Source organism: Myotis nattereri, assembly GCF_964212035.1.
Source record: "Myotis nattereri genome assembly, chromosome: 7".
Classification (NCBI taxonomy): domain Eukaryota; kingdom Metazoa; phylum Chordata; class Mammalia; order Chiroptera; family Vespertilionidae; genus Myotis; species Myotis nattereri.
The window spans coordinates 54,599,358-54,616,098 of NC_138082.1; positions in this window are offsets into that span (position 1 = coordinate 54,599,358).

Here is a 16,741-nt window from a genome sequence, read left to right on the forward strand (position 1 = left end):
CACATTCTTTTCAAATAGTATCACATTGCAATTCACAACCAGTAGAAATACAACTGCACAGGTACATCCATACCTATAATTAGTAATTGAATATTCATGACCAATCTGCTAGCCCATTTTAGGATTTGCTTAAAACTAATAGAATTGAAACTGATCTGAGATGAAAAGTTGTATGCAGAAACATGGGACCAGGCCTTGTACTATCACACCATCTTGTCACTGGACGCAACTGCTCTCCAAGCAAGGGTGTAAGTTTGTGTGGGGAAGCTCTCTTCAACTGAATGCAATTCTTGGGGAGGAATTCAGATGTAAGCCATCAATAGGCAACTAAAAACCAAATACCACAGTTTGGATGGCAACAGAATTTTATTTTCTTATAATTCTGAAAACTAGAAGTCTGAGATCAAGGAATCAACAGAGTTAGTTTTCCTGAGGACTTACTTTCTCCTTGGCTTGTAGATGACCATCCTTGTATCTCCACATCCTTGTATCTTCTCTCTGGGTATGTCTGTCTTAATTTTTTCTTTAGCAATCAAATTTAATTTTATTCATACACTTTTCCAGTTGCTTTAGTAAGTTTTTGTCCTCAAGAATTGCCTTGGTGTTATTCTAGAAATCAATTGACATTAACATGGGATGACTCTTGATCTCTTTATCCCGATCCATGAATCTTTTTGTCTAGATTTACTCCAACACTATTCTGTCTTAATAACTGTAGCTTTAACCTAGGTGTTGAAGTCAGATCATCTGAGCCTTTTATTAACGTCTCCCCTTTTATTGATCAAGATTGTGTTGGCAATTCTGCGCATTTGCATTACCATGTAAATTTTAGAATCAACTTGATGATCTCTCCAAAAATTACATACATGCATACATACATACACACATATATACATACATAAAGTATGCTGAGGTTTTATTTATGTTTGCATGGAATTTAAAGTTCACTTAGGGGGAAATTTATATCTTACCAACATTGGATATTTTGAATCTATAAACATGGTGTACTTCTCCGCTTATTAGTTATTTTTTCATCTCAACAATATTTTGTAGCTTTCAGTACAGAAGTGGTATTGGGTATTCCATAGTTTGAATGTTATTGTAAACAGTATTGTAAATTTTTATTTTTCCAACTTTTGGCTGCTAATGCATAGAACTATAATTAAATTTTGTGATTGACCTTGCACTCTGGCTTTGATGCTTTGGTTAATTCATTTACTAGTTCTATTACTGTTTTGTAAACTTTAGAAGATTTGTCATATAAAAATTATGTTGTATAAGGATAAAAACAATTTTATTGCTTCCTCTGCAATTTATTACCTTTACTTCTTATTTTGCTTTTTAAATTACATTTATTGTTGAGCATATAACAGATGTCCCCCATTATTTTTCTCCCATTGTCCCCCTCTACCCTGCTTACACCCCACCACAGGCTTTTGTTTGATCTTTTTTATTGTTTTAGTCTATTGAACATGCTAAGACTCCAATATAATGCTGAATAGAAATGGTGAGAAAATATATCCTTACATTGTACTTGATATTAAGGGAAAAGTGTTCAATATTTTAGTATTGAGTGTAATGTTAAGTGTAGCTTTTCTGTAGATGCATTTTATCAGATTGATGAAGTTCCCCTCAGTTCCTAAATTTCTGAGAGGTTTTTTTTTTAAAAAAAAAAAAAACAAAAAAAAAACAACACAAAACATTTTTATTGATTGCAGAGAGGAAGGGAGAGGGAGAGAGAAACATCAATGATGAGAGAGAATTATTGACCGGCTGCCTCTTGCACGCCCCCTACTGGGGATGGAGCCTGCAACCCAGGCATGTGCCCTTGACTGGAATCAAACCTGGGATCCTTCAGTCCACAGGCTGATGCTCTATCCACTGAGCCAAACCAGCTAGGGCTGCTGAAAGCTTTTTATCAGGACTTTTGTAAACTGTTGTGGGTTTTTTTTTGCATTTATAGAGATTATTGTTTTATAGCCATATTTTTTCTGTTAATGTAGTGAATTACATGGAGTAATTTTCAACTGTTGTACTAACCTTATAATCCTAGAAGAAAGCCCACTTGATCATGATTTATTATCATATTTTATTTATTGTTTTATTTGATATTTTTAAAAGACTACTGCATGTGTATTCATAACTTATTAGCTTTGGTATCAGTGTTATGCTGGACCTCATAGAACAAGTTGGGAAGTTTTTTTCATCCTCTATGTTAGATCTATAAAATTGGTGGTTTGTGAAAATTTCTTTCTTCAAGATCCACTTACATTTTAGAAATTGCTGAACCCCCAAAAAGCTTTGTTGATATAAGTTACATTTATGAAATTTTTGATACAGCTTACATTTATAAGCTGCATTAAAAATTAAAACAGAAAATTGTTAAATGCTTATCTATCAACTTATTCAAAAAATAGTACATCGTAATAGCATTTTTAAAAACATAAGTCTCTTCAAATAAATCTTTTGTGAGAAGGAAGGTGTTGTTTTACTTGTTATCAGTCTCTAATATACAGCTTAACAGAAGACTGCTAGTTCTCACATCTGCTTCTGTATTCAAGCTATGACAATATCACACATTATGCCACCCATGAAAAAAACTCCACTGGAGCGAGACTAAAAGTAGAAAGTACTAAAAGTTCCTAGTATTGTTATGGAAATAATTTTGGCTTTGCAGGACCCTGCCATTTTGGATTATTTTTTTCTTCTTGTGTCCATCTTTGTAAATTGTGTTACTTAACTAATCTGTTCATTTATTTATGTCAAATGTATTTTCATAAAGCTGTTCTAAAATTCCCAGATTACCTTTCTCATGCTAGTAGGATCTGTCTGAGAGCTCCTGCTTTGTTCCTGCTCTTGGTAATTTGGGTTTTTTTCTCTTTTTCTTAAACTGTCTATTTAGAGTTTTATCAGTGTAATGATTATTTTGAAAACAGTACTTTTTTTGGATGTTGAATATTACGTATGACACATTGTAAAAAGTCCAGATTATGCTGTCTTCCTTTAAAGGGTGTTGAATTCTGTTCAAGCAAATAATTACGCTACTTGTGGATCATTTTTATCCTGTCAAGGTTAATATTATTGTTTGTTAGTTCAGCTCTAGTTTGGTTTTGCCTAAGTCCTGGAACATGGCTCTCACTTGCAGTGGTTCTCAACCTTCCTAATGCCGCGACCCTTTAATACAGTTCCTCATATTGTGGTGACCCCCAACCATAAAATTATTTTCGTTGCTACTTCATAACTGTAATTTTGCTACTGTTATGAATTGTAATGTAAATATCTGATACGCAGGATGTATTTTCATTGTTCGCGACCCACAGGTTGAGAACCGCTGCTTTAGAGGATGGTGCATACCTGTAAGGTTTGGCCTCTCTAGGGTTCAACTGGAATATCTGAGATATTTAGTGAGATCTCTCCATTGTAATGTAACAGAACTCCCATGCTGTCTAGCACTGCATGTCTGCTGTTGTCTTCTTTTAGCTGTCAGCTGTGTAGGAGCTTCTCCTGGTTCTCCCTCCTTTCCATGCAGCTTCTTCCTACCAGATCCCCTTTCCTGCTAATTCCAGTCACTTCAGTCACTCCTTACTCTGACCTCAGCTTTATTGTCTATGGCAGAACAAGTCTGCTGCCAGTTACTCTGGCATAGCTGTAACCACAAGTCCCTGCATCCCTGTTTTTAAGTTAGCAAATTAAACTTTTGGATTTAACATCATGCTTTAACACAGGAATGAAACTTTGAAATGTCAAGAAAATGAAGTTTTTAGTGCTCAAGCAATTAAATGTAAAGCAATAACATCACGTGACTTCTATGACAAGATGATCACCACATACTAGAGAATAGCCCGATTTTTGCAATCCTAAATCCTCTTGTATCTGGTTAAATGTCTTAGAATTTTCCAGCAATTGGGATGCATGTTTTACATGTTCTCTCTATGCAGTTGGCATTATTTATTCTCACACTATCTTACGCTTTCTACATTTTTTTCTCTGATCATTCCTTTCTGTTGAATACCATTTCTTCCTAAAGTTGTCCGTAACATCTACTCTTGCCTAAAATTCTTCCATATATATATGAAAAAAAGATAAACTCCTTGATTCTTCTGGACCTTATATCTTCTAGGAGGTGTCTTATTTAAGGTTCTTCTGAAAGCAGAGCATGAGACAAAGTCTCATTACTGGTGGTAAACTTGAAAGTGGTCCCAGGAAACAGGAATGAAGGGGAGGGAAGCATGAAAAGGGAAAAGAGAAACAGCCAATATTAAGCAATATTAAGGTTGCTGCTGTAGAGACAGGTGCTTGATTTTTGCTGAAATCTACTGAGAAACTACAAAGGACCTACCAGCCTCATCCATCTGAAGACTGGGAGACTATAGCACTTATTAATTAACCCACATTGCCTATTAGCTGTGCTTGTGCTTTGGTGAAACAGGCACCTGTGGGGCCAGAGAGCACCCTGGAGCAGAAAGTAAAGCAACAAGTGGGGGTGCTGAGAAGGGTTGCTCTTAGGGAGGTCAGTTTGAGCTGCAGGGAATTGTCAATCACAGCTGCAATTAGAAATAGGGTGGGTCAAGGAACTGTGACATGTGGCCCCAGAGGTAGCTGCCATAGGTGGAAATATTAAACACAGATAGTCTCTGAAAGATATAAGTACCATGATAAAACCCTGCAGTAGGATAGAATAAATGTGTGTGTGTGTGTGTGTGTGTGTGTGTGTGTGTGTGTGTGTACAGGGATGTAAGTTTAGATTGTCTGATTTGGGAAGGAGTCTGGGGAGATGGCATTTGAGGTGATACCTAAGGAATAGGGAGAAGGCAGTAGGCAGAGGAAGAGGCTTTTAGGCAGAGGAAGAGCAAGTGCAAAGGTATGGCATGTTTGAGGAGCAAATGGCTGAGGCCTCCTGAGAGCAGAAGAGGGTGGTGAGAGATATAGGCAGGAACTAGATCACTCAGAGTCTGCAGGGCCATGTAAGGAGCTTGGAATTTATTCTAAATCCTTTGGAAAACTTTATGCAAGGGAGTGATACGATTTTATTTTTGTTTTCAATGATACTATGGGCATATAGTGATTCTTTGATTCATACATCTCAAGTATTCCTAAAGGCTTAAATGCTATTATAGTAGCTAACACTAGAAAATATTCCTTATTTTGATTTTATGCCCAATTGCATAAGTCATTGTCTCTGACTAAAATCCCAGTCCCTTGTGTTCTACTATAACCAAATACAATTCTCATACTTCAGAGTTCATTGAGATAGCAGCAATAGCAACTAATGGATGTCAGAATGTCCCAGCACTCATAATCTATAAAGATTCACTCATTTAAATAAATCATAAAATAAGTCAGTGTGAAAATGCTTTTGACTGGTAAATAGTAACTCACCAAGATTATTTAGGAATACATTTATTGCTAGTGGAAAGATGGTTGCTTTTTAGATCTTATAAAGTTTTACTAAATGTTAAGACACAAAATTCTCATATAAACTCTTTAGGTTAATACAATTTGCTTTTTCCCAATCAAATTATTTTTATTGGTGATCTCATAGAATAACAAAAATCCTAAACTGGGGTATAGAATACCCAGTTTTAACTTTAATTTGTTCTGTGACAGTGACTGATTGATCCCAAAATGATCACAAAATATTTATTAAGTATCTACTGTGTATGTGTCTTACAGACTGTGTTGAGTCACAAGTTATAAAAATATAAAATATACTCATGCCCACATGGATAAAAATATAGTCCTTACCTGAAATTTCATTTGAAATGTACAAGAAATATTGCATTAACACTCTGACACATGAGTAATTAAAAAGTAAAAAGACGAGTTTGAACTAGGCTCAGAACAATGTGTCCTACCTACAACCCACTGTAAGGGTTAAAACTAGGCTTAATAGGTTTTTGAAAGTCATAGATCATATTTTCAAGGGTTAAGATTTTCCTGTTAAGTGAAGCCCTTATAGAAGATATACTGCCCTGTTCCCCAGATATCCACCCCTGATAACACCTGCTTAATGGTCCATCTGTCTGAGGACAGTTGTAATTCTAGCACTTTCTCTAGAATTACAGGCGACAGTGAAGACACCTTCATTTCCTTGTGGTTTCTTCTCCCCTGACTGAGTACTCAATGTGATTCTGGTCTGACACGTTATTTTCCTGGGCTTAAAAAGGTATGAACTCAGGTGGTCAGAATGCCCAGATCCACATATAACATTTGTATACTTATTTAAGTGTCAAGTGATTTTTCTTGCTTTGAAGTTTTCACTGCTCTTCAATTATTTGTGATCCAATTTGCTTCCTTTGATTTACAAGTCAACATTTGAAAAGGTGTAACCACTGATGTGGTGACTTTGCCAACCTCAGAAGGAAGATGACTAGGAGAAGTCTGTGACGGGAAGCAACTCTTTGATCTGTGAACTGAAATAGCCTCTTATAGGAAAAGTAATATATACATTTGTATATACCTACTGATCTTCATGAGTTTAAGAGAGGTTTTGCTTCCTTTTAATTCACTATGTGCGTCTCAAGAATTAGGAGTTATTAGATAACTACTGTCTAGTTATCTAACTAGATGCTGATGTCTTGGTAAGGTCATTCTATAGTTTATTCATCACTATGGGGTAAATAACCTATTTCATAGACTACTTAGTAATAGCCAGTTTATAGCATAGTTTTTTTTTAATTGCCTACTCTTTATGTTCAGGTCCAGCTTAAACCTTTCTGTATGCGCAAAGGGAAGTAGGTCAGTGCCATCTCTTACAGAGACAGAGCTATGGATTGAGTTGTGGGGTATGAAGAAAAACGGAAAAGTTTGCTTATAGGAAATGCATCAGGAAGCACTCATAATGCAGAAAGGGCACAACTTAGAGATAACTCTAATGTATTTGAAGTTGATGAATCACTCACCTCTGTAACCTCCTAGCATTGTTAGAGCTTGAAAACCTTTATGGTATCAGATAAGATACATTTTAGTGGAAGGAACAAAAGATCACATGAGAAAAATCAGAGGAAAAACAGGAATTTTGCTCTAAGCCAGATTGCAGAGATCTGTTGCCCTCCTTCCCCTCCTCCCAACACATGCCTAAGTCAGAGGGAGCTTTATGAGAAATAAAGAAGAAAGGTCGCTCTTAAAGTGACTCTTGGAGAAAACAATACTAATTAGATCAAGAGGAAGGGAAAAGTTGGGCCTGACTAAAGAAAACATGGCAAAAGTGCTACCACTTTTTCTGCAGCTCTGCTAGAACAGACTGGAGCCTGGATTTCCAAGGGAGGCATTCCAAAGATCAACAAAACACAAAAGGATGAGGTCAGGAGAAGAGTAGAAGCTAATGAGCTGAGGGCTGGGAACAAACATTAACGAGTGAGGCTTAGGCCAATGTGTTTGCCAGAAAATCTGAATGCTTGGTTTGAATCACCCAGATCGATTGCTTTACCTATGCCATAATCAGATACACATGGGTGCCTAAATATATTAGCACACTGACTCTAGCTGTCGCATGATTTTTTAATTTCCAGTTTGAAAATGCTTACATTTGTGATAGCTACTAGATGCTGTAAACTGTTTGCAGGGTGTGGGAGGAAGAGACATTTTTCTGTTACGTCCTCCAGGAAGACACCAGTGTCAACATTCATTTAGGCTCAGCATTTCAGCACACGGTGCCTCCCTAAGCACAGTCCCAAGCATGTGAGGACAATTGAATTCAGAAGCACTTTCTAAAAATTCTATCTTGTAGGATGATGAGAAGGAGAGGTTATTAAGGACTGCCAGCCTTCAACTTTTATGTGTGCTCAAGTTTCGGAGGGCTAGACTATATCGTCCAGTCATTGAAAAGAAGTAGCTTAATATGTATTTGCACAGAAATTCAGCTACAATACTGATCCTTATATGGGATGGACTTAGTAAAATTAGAGATAAAATATGCAAAACCTTTTTCCAAGTACCATTAAATAGTTGGATGCTTGGCAATGTGAGCACAATTTGCAGATGTGTGATACCATACATTTTCCTAAAATGTAAAAAGTAGTTTCCAAATATACTTGCAAAAGCATCTTGATGATGGAGTGTGCTGGCTTTCTCTTGGCATAATGGTAAACATTTTAAATTACACACCAGGAGAAAATTGTGAACTCTATTATAATTTTTTAAAAGAGTTGAATATATAGTATATATTATATATACTCATGGGAAATAGTAGCTACACTTGATAATTTTTCATATGATGCCTCTATTGTTAAATAATTAGAGCTTTTTTGCCAGACCCAACCCAAATGGACAAATTCCATGAACAAGTTTAAATTTGTGTTCAAGAATAAAAGCATCTTTTAGACTCAGCAAAAAGGGGGAATTAGAACAGTTCTACCTAGTGGCACAGAAAGCAAAAAGAAAACTTTGGGATTTGTTGCAGTAAAATATAGAAATGTTTAAAATGCTTAAAGAATATTAGAAAAGTTTGAAAATGGTTAAGCTAACTTTCTTTAAAACTTAAAGTGTAAAATTAAAGACGCATTCCCCACTGCCTTGAAGCGTGTGTACCCCAGAGATAAGGATTTGAACTGATGCAGAGTGACTTGTCAAGATAAACACTAGCGTGAGTGATGTACTCTCCTTAGCCCCCTCGCCTTGAGATTAACATATGTGCATTGACATAAATCACTGATAGCCACCTGAGCTGCTATGGGTACAAACAAGCTTAAATATGGACCTCGCCAACTAATGATGCTCGCCTGTCAAGACAGCTACAAAGCCCCGTCCCTTTGTCGGTCTGACAAGCGAAGCCGCTCCACGCTCCTCTCTCTGCCAGAGGACAGAAGAACAGCTAACAACCCCTGATCCAGCCGAGCTCTCGGTGTGAGGAACACGGGCCCCCTGCACCGGACCAGACCAGCCTAGCTGCCCGACCCCAGAGGACAGCACCACGGGGATCCCTAACTAAGTTTGTACCCACAGCTCAGGAATTTGTGTGAGTAATAAAAGAGCTGTGTTATTTGCAATTGCATATATTTCATGTGGTGTAATTCCTCCAGCAGTTAATTGAATTATTTTGCGTACGATTAAAAGTTAAATTAAAGCTTCTGGTCTCTTTATGGTCCTAAAGCCTGCCACTTTGGTCCTGCTTGCGTAAGAGCAGACTCTTGACTAGCAACTACTTGAATGTCCCACACCTGCACGGTTAAAGTTTATCTCAAGGGACGCCTTAGATAAACACCCCAGATCCTTTCCCAGGATCTACTTGGGGCAGGATTCTAATTGAGAAAAATAAAATTCATCTATGAAAAATAAAAACTACAAGTCTGTCCAAATTTCTGTTATGCAAGGGTGTGGACAAGTCTAATCTGAGATATTAACAACAAGACTGATCTCAGTTTGGTGAACTTCCTGGAGCACCCAGCAAAATCAAATACAATTCCAGAAAGCAATTCTGTAAGTGCAAGAACTCAAACAAGAAAAACAAAACATGCAAAGAAGAGAATGTTCTTCTGTTATAATAATGAGCTCTCACACGCAGATAAATAACAAGCCAAGAGGAGAAGTAAGCATCACAGCATATATGAGGATTGTATAACCCTCTCACCCCAGTTATGGTATAAGCAAAAAATCTGAAATAACCTATAAAACAAAATAATTAAGAGTAAAAAAATAAGGAATAGAACTAAATCTCAAAGAATATGATACTATAAAATATATGGCAGATTTTTTAAAAGAAAAATACATCTTTAGAAAGGAAAAAGAATATTTAAAATTAAAAATTCAATTGGCATAGATTAACATTAGACAGTTTGAGAGGGAATTAATAAATTGGCAAGCTGTCCTAACAAAATTACCCAACTGCAACACAGAGAGAAAAGAAAAGGTACAGCCAGGTCGGTGTGACTCAATGTTTGAGGGTCGACTTATGAACCAGGAGATCACAGGCTGGATTCCCAGTCAGGGCACATGTCCGGTTGCAGGCTCGATCCCCAGTAGGGGACGTGCAGGAGGCAGCCAATCAATGATTCTCTCTCATCATTGATGCTTCTATCTCTCTCTTTCCCTTCCTCTCTGAAATCAGTAAAAATATATTTAAAGTAAAGAAAAAAAAGTACAAAACAGAGGTTAGAAATATGAAATATAGAAGCTGTAATTTATGTTGAAATAGGAGAATAGAGAATGAGGAAGAAATCACATTAAAAAAGATATTCTCTGAAAATTTTTCATGGTTGATGAAAGACATAAAAGCACAAGTTTCAGAATGCCAAAGGCAACAAGAAAATCTTAGAAGTAATCAGAAAGAAAAGATAGATTGTCTACAAAGGAAGAGTTAAGCTCTTAGCATGGAGAAAAAATGATAAAATTGGAATAAGCACTTATATTTGTGACATTTTAGTTCTTTAAAACGTGATCTGGAGCACATACAAAACATATAAAATCTGGGTGATAAGTAAAATGGTGTCTGCCATATAACTGTCCTGCTTATCTACCTGTCTAACATATTTCAGAATTAAAATATAAAAAATTGAAAAGTACACAATATTTACTGATAAAATATTAGTTGCTTATCACAATATCCTCAATCCCTCCATTTCCATGTACCAACTCCCCACCCTAAGTAGCAGATAGTTATAAGTAGAGATGAGAGAACTTATACTGATGTTCAGCTTGAAAGATGCTTAGCAATTATCCTATTTGCTACATCATTTAGATGAGGAATTGTCAAATTACAAACCTGGTACAGTTACCTGTTTTTATAAATAAAGTTTTATTAGAGCACAGCCATGCCCATTTTTTCTCTTTTCTTTTTCTTTATTTCCTTTTTATTATGGCTGCTTTTTTTTTTTTTTTTTTGACTCTACAACAGTGGAGTTGAGTAAGTGTAAGTCTAGAATATTTATTATCAAACCCTTTAAGAAAAACTTTGTCAACCTCTGGTTTCAATAATGATGCTTCGTGTTATTTCCTTTTAACAAATTAGCAATATATATTGTATTTGAAGTCACAAATCTTACATAGATATAAAGAAAATAATTAACTAAGTTTAATGGTCTTAGATTTGTACAGAGGGGAAACTTGAGGTAAAAATAAATACTGAGAAATTCTAAAATATTTTTGAGTATTTATTTAGCTGTATTTCCCACTTTAAGACTTGTCATAATCAAGCAAGGCTGGTTTGGGTAACATGAACAGTCAAATAAGTTATCTGATTCTGCAATTCAACCTAATTAACCTCTTGTGTATAGCACATTTCCCATCCTTGCCAAAGCTGCATTAATTTTATATTAGCTTAAAAAGCAGAGGAAGAAAGCATTTGTCTGGGCCTGTTATTTAAAAAAAATGAAAATCTCTTTCCATGCATCTTTTAGTTTCCTATGGGAAGGCTGAAAATATTGGCTCTTTATATATAGAAGATGCCTGAAAATCATGTTACACTATTTAATATATATTATGATGTTTGAAGAGAATAACTCATCATTTAATCATGGCTGTTAAAAGTGACTGGATTTCTCACCTTGATGTTGACTTAAATCTTGGAAATAATTTGTTCTTTCAATTGGAGAAAGTCAGATTTTTTTTTTTATTGAAGACTAGAGGTTGTACTGATTAAATCACTTACGTCAATAAAAACTGTAATTGTTTCTTTGAAGACACAAGTTACTACTTGCTGCACATGCAGTAAGAAAAATTGCCCTGTCACATCACTACTTCAAATCCCTTTGTCACTAGGCTCCACCTTCCTTCTCTGATCATATTTCATTCTTTGGACTTGCTCTTCTCAACTGCAGCCTACCCTGTCTCACTTCCTTTCACCTCACTCACCCCTGTAGTCAGCACATGTTTAGAGCTTTTCTTACATATCTTGCTGAAGCCCAGCTCCAATTCCACTATCCTTATAGTCGTTTCATAAATAAATATTGAATTAATTAATTAATCTTTGACAAATCCCATAATTAGGAATGATTTGTGTCTATCCCTGGATTCTTATAGTTCTTAATTATTATCTACTAGTGGCCCAGTGCATGAAATTTGTGCACGGGGGAGGGGGTGTTCCTCAGCCCAGCCTGCACCCTCTCCAATCTGGGACCCCTTGAAGGATGTCCTACTACCGTTTTACAGGGATCAGGCCTAAACCAGCGGTAGGACATCCCTCTCGCAATCCGGGACTGCTGGCTCCTAACCACTCACCTGCCTGCCTGACTGACTGATTGCCCCTAACCACTCTGTCTGCCAGCCTGCTCGCCCCCAACTGACCTTGGCGCTGGCCTGCTTGCCCCAAATGCCCAACCCCCCTGCCAGCCTGATCACCCCCATCTGCCCCCCACTGATGGCCTGCTTTCCCCCAACTGGCCCCCCTGCTGGTCTGCTTACCCCCAATGGCCCCACCCCCCACCAGTCTGATCACCCACAACTGCCCTCCCCTCTTGGCCTCTAACCCCCTCTACCTCGGTCCCGCCACCATGGCTTTGTCCAGAAGAACATCCAAAAGGTCTTCTGGAAGGTCTCCCAGTCTAATTAGCATATTATCCTTTTATTAGTATAGCTAGAGGGTTGGTGCATGGGTGGGGGCAGGCTGGTTTGCCCTGAAGGGTGTCCTGGATCAGGGTGGGGGTTCCCTTGGGGCGTGGGGTGACCTGGGAGAGGGGCCTATGGTGGTTTGCAGGCCAGCCATGCCCCCATGGGGTGAGGGTCCCCACTGGGGGTGTATGGCCAGCCTGGGTGAGGGGCTGATGGCTGTTTGCAGGCTGGCCATGGCCCCCGGCGACCCAAGCTCCCAGCCCCTCTTTTTTTTCTTTTTTTTTTCACCGCCTCCTTGAGTGAAGGGAGGCAGGTATCTGGGATTTATTTATCTTCTATAATTGAAACTTTGTAGCCTTGAGCAGAGGCCAGGGCTGGCCAGGGAGGGCAGAAAGCTTGGCTTCCTCCATCACCGGGGGCAAACCAATCCTCCTGCTCACTCCAGCTCCGTAGCCACCGCCATCTTGGTTGGGTTAATTTGTATACTCACTCCTGATTGGCTGGTGGGCTTGGCTTGTGAGTATAGCAGAGTGACACCAATTTGCATATTTCTCTTTTATTAGTGTAGATAATAACAAAAGCATAATATGCTAATTAAACCAGACATTCTTCCCAATCCAGGACTGCTGGCTCATAACCACTCACCTGCCTGCCTGATCACCCCTAACCACTCTGCCTGCCTGCCTGATCACCCCTAACCACCTCTGCCTGCCTGCCTGCCTGATTGCCCCTAACCACCTCTGCCTGCTGGCCTGATTACCCCTAACTGCTCTCCCCTGCCTGCCTGATTGCCCCTAACCACCTCTGCCTCAGCCCCCGCCACTGTGGCTTTGTCCCATCTAATTAGCATATTACCCTTTTATTAGTATAGATAGTGGTGAAAATCATGGTACATTAGTGAACTATACCTGTAAGTCCATTAGATGAATTTGTTATGGTCAAATAATGCTTATTTAAACACCCATCACATGGAGAGAGGAGCAAAAAGCAAACAATGCAGCCCTACTCAGATTCCAAGTCTATTTTTCAAGGTGATTTATTCTTGGGTTTATCTTTTAAGGGCTTCTAGGAGAATTGAGCCTGAAAACAGGCAAAGGTGCATAATTGTTCTTTTCGAGCCAGAAACAATTTTTCTTTCTCTTTGAAGGTTAAAGTCAGAATCAGTAGATTTGTAACTTACAGCTTAAGCCTCTTTACTACTTTCACTCCTCTCCCCTTCATTTTATCCATTGACTTTTCTAAGACTTCAGTAAGAATTCAGTGGGTAGTTAATCTGTGTGTTAGCCCTGAGCTAGATGTTGTGAAGGATATTCAAAAGTTTTCTTTGAAGAAAAAAGGCTAGAGATATACAAATGGTGCAGTAAGTTTGTCCTCATCAAATAAAACTGAATGAGACCTAGATATTTCCATGGAATGACTCACCAGTGGTCCACACAGAAGGAAGAGTGTTGGAGAAAGAATAATGACCAAAATTCAGACTGTGACCTTTTGGAAGACAAGAACCCTATTTTTCCACCTTTGAGTCTGCAAAAACTTAGAAATATTTGTTGAATGATTAAATGAGTTCTATTTTCCTTGGGTTTTCTGAGCAACACCAGTAGTAAATTCTGTGAGTGTTTGACTATATATTTTGTGAGTGTGTGTGTGTGTGTGTGTGTGTGTGTGTATTGAAGTAGGGGTAGAATGACTGAGGAAATAAATTACTATGAATAGGTGTACTTTGAAGCAGAAGCAATTTCAACCAAAGAGTACAGAAAATGATTATTATTGATTACTAATCTATGTGCCTATCAAAAGATAAAGCAGTATATTTATTTATGCAGTCATTCAATAAGAATTCAGTGGGTAATGTGTGCCTTAGCCCCGAGCTAAATGTTCTGAATGATATGAATATGTCAGATGTCCAGCTGTCCCCACAGGTGATTTCTGTGATATGTCCCGGCCCACCTTGCCCCCAGGCCTTCCATCTGCCCTGGGCTTCTCTTTCCATTGCCCCGGGGAACAGCTTTGTGTCACTCACTCTCTTCTCCCATGACTTCTCAGAACAAACATTTTAGTTTCTTGTCTCACAAAAGAGCAGCTCCAACTATTTTTCTCAGTCCCTGGTGCCATTAACTCACTGGCCTGGAAAGCAAGATTCTTGTACAACTTTTTCCATATCTGTTTTAGTCTGGGTCCTCCCACAAGCAGGTCCTGATTTTGAAGGATTCAGTGCTGGTCCTTTATTTGGAAAGTAAACTTAGAAAACACTGGTAAAGGAGACAAGACAGGGTAGGCAGCTGCTATGTTCTGAAGGAGTATGTCTCCTGCCCCCAATTCATATGTTGGAATTGTAACCCTCAAAGGTGGTGGTATTAAAAGGTAGGGCCTTTGAGAGGTACTTAGGTCATGAATGGGGTTAGAGTTCTTATAAAAGAGACCTCTGAGGTCACTCCCCTGTTCAGACACATGAATGCACAGGCCCAGGCTATGAGAGTGAAAAAGAACCTCACTAGAACTTGACCAATGCTGGGCACCTTGATCTTGGACCCTGACTCCAAAACTGAGAAATAAATTTCTATGTTTGTTTTTTTTTATAAGTTACTCAATCTGTATATTTTTTTTATAGCAGCCCACATGGACTAAGACAGCAACCAGTACTGGTAAGGTGTGCCATATCAAGTTATCCCCTGTAATTGGAGCTAAATCTTGCTGGTAACTAACAGAACATCCACCTTATTTGTCTCAACAAGGGGAGAGGTATTCTACACCAATTCCAGCATTTACTGGTTGAGGGCTTCTCTGGGTGGTGAATATTGATCCTCTGACATTTCTGGCCTGCCTTGTGCAGCTACATGGTGGGACCTGGCGGAGTATGTGCCAGCTGCCAAAGAAAGTCCTTAGGCAAAGAGATGTGATCTTGAATCTGGAAGCTGTGTCTGTGTGCACACAGTGGTAACATCTGAGGAAGGAGGAGCAGGGTACTGGTGGTGACTGTAATATATTATTAGACAAACGTAAATAAATATATTTTCCTTCTCAAGGAGTTTCCATTCTGGGTAGGGAGACACGGCATAAATGTAAAGAGTTAAATTACAATACCAGATTATCTGAGGCAGTGTTTTCACGAGTATGATACATGGACACCACGTCCCACCAACTGCTGTTGAGAAACGATCGTGTGCTGGAAGCTGGGATAACTGCTGTGGACAAAGGCCCTTTCTCTACCTGTAGGGGCCTGAGGTGAGAGGAGCACAGTCAAGTGTGACAAGAAGAGCCAGCTAATTGGAATGAGGGAGAGGGAACAGAGATAACTTTGAGAGGCATTCTAGAGAAAGAGAGTAGGATTTAGCATAGAAGGGGTGAAGTCAGAATGAAAAAGAGAAGACAAGATGGCAGCCAGTGAAGACGTGTGGGCCCTGGAGAGCAGGATGCCCTTGGGAGACACTAAACTGGCACAGCGGGGAGGTGGAGGTGAACCAAGTTGCCTCAGTATGAATGTATTTAGTAGCTCTTAAGACAAAGGAAGTGCCATTCTCTATTATTCTTCTTCTCCTTTGGTCTCTCAATCACCAGGACTCAGTTGAATTGTAGTAGAATTGACATCTTCCCCTACATGACTTCTTATTCACTATAATCACCATGGGAGAACACACATCTTGTTTTTATTGGCATTATTAATAGTGATCATTGCCGTGGCCGGTTTGGCTCAGTGGATAGAGCGTTGGCCGGCAGACTGAGGGGTCCCAGGTTCGATACCGGTCAAGGGCATGTACCTTGTTTGCGGCACATCCCCAGTGGGGAGTGTGCAGAAGGCGGCTGATCGATGTTTCTCTTTATCTCTCTCCCTTCCTCTCTGTAAAAAAATCAATAAAATATATTTTTAAAAAAATAGTGATCATAGCAGCAAATCATATTTATTGAGCATTTTTTAAGTGCCAGGCACTGTGATAGGTGCTTTACATTCATTTACTCATTTCATCTTTTCCTAAACCCAGAGAGGTAAATATGATCATTGTCATTAAGGAAACGGAGGCAGTAACTTCCCCCAGATTGCACAAAAGGTTGGAGCTGGGATCTGAACATGGAATCTGGTATCAGAGCCTGCACTCAGTCAAAGAGATTAGACCCCGTCAACCCATGCCTCCTGACTTTCCCACACTATTTAGAGATGGTGGAGATCAGACATGCCTGAATGAGGATGTGTAGGAAGGTGTGCTGCCCACTGCTTCCCCCACCTTCTGAGAGGAATTTGGGGCTCAAGTTGATCCCATGGGAC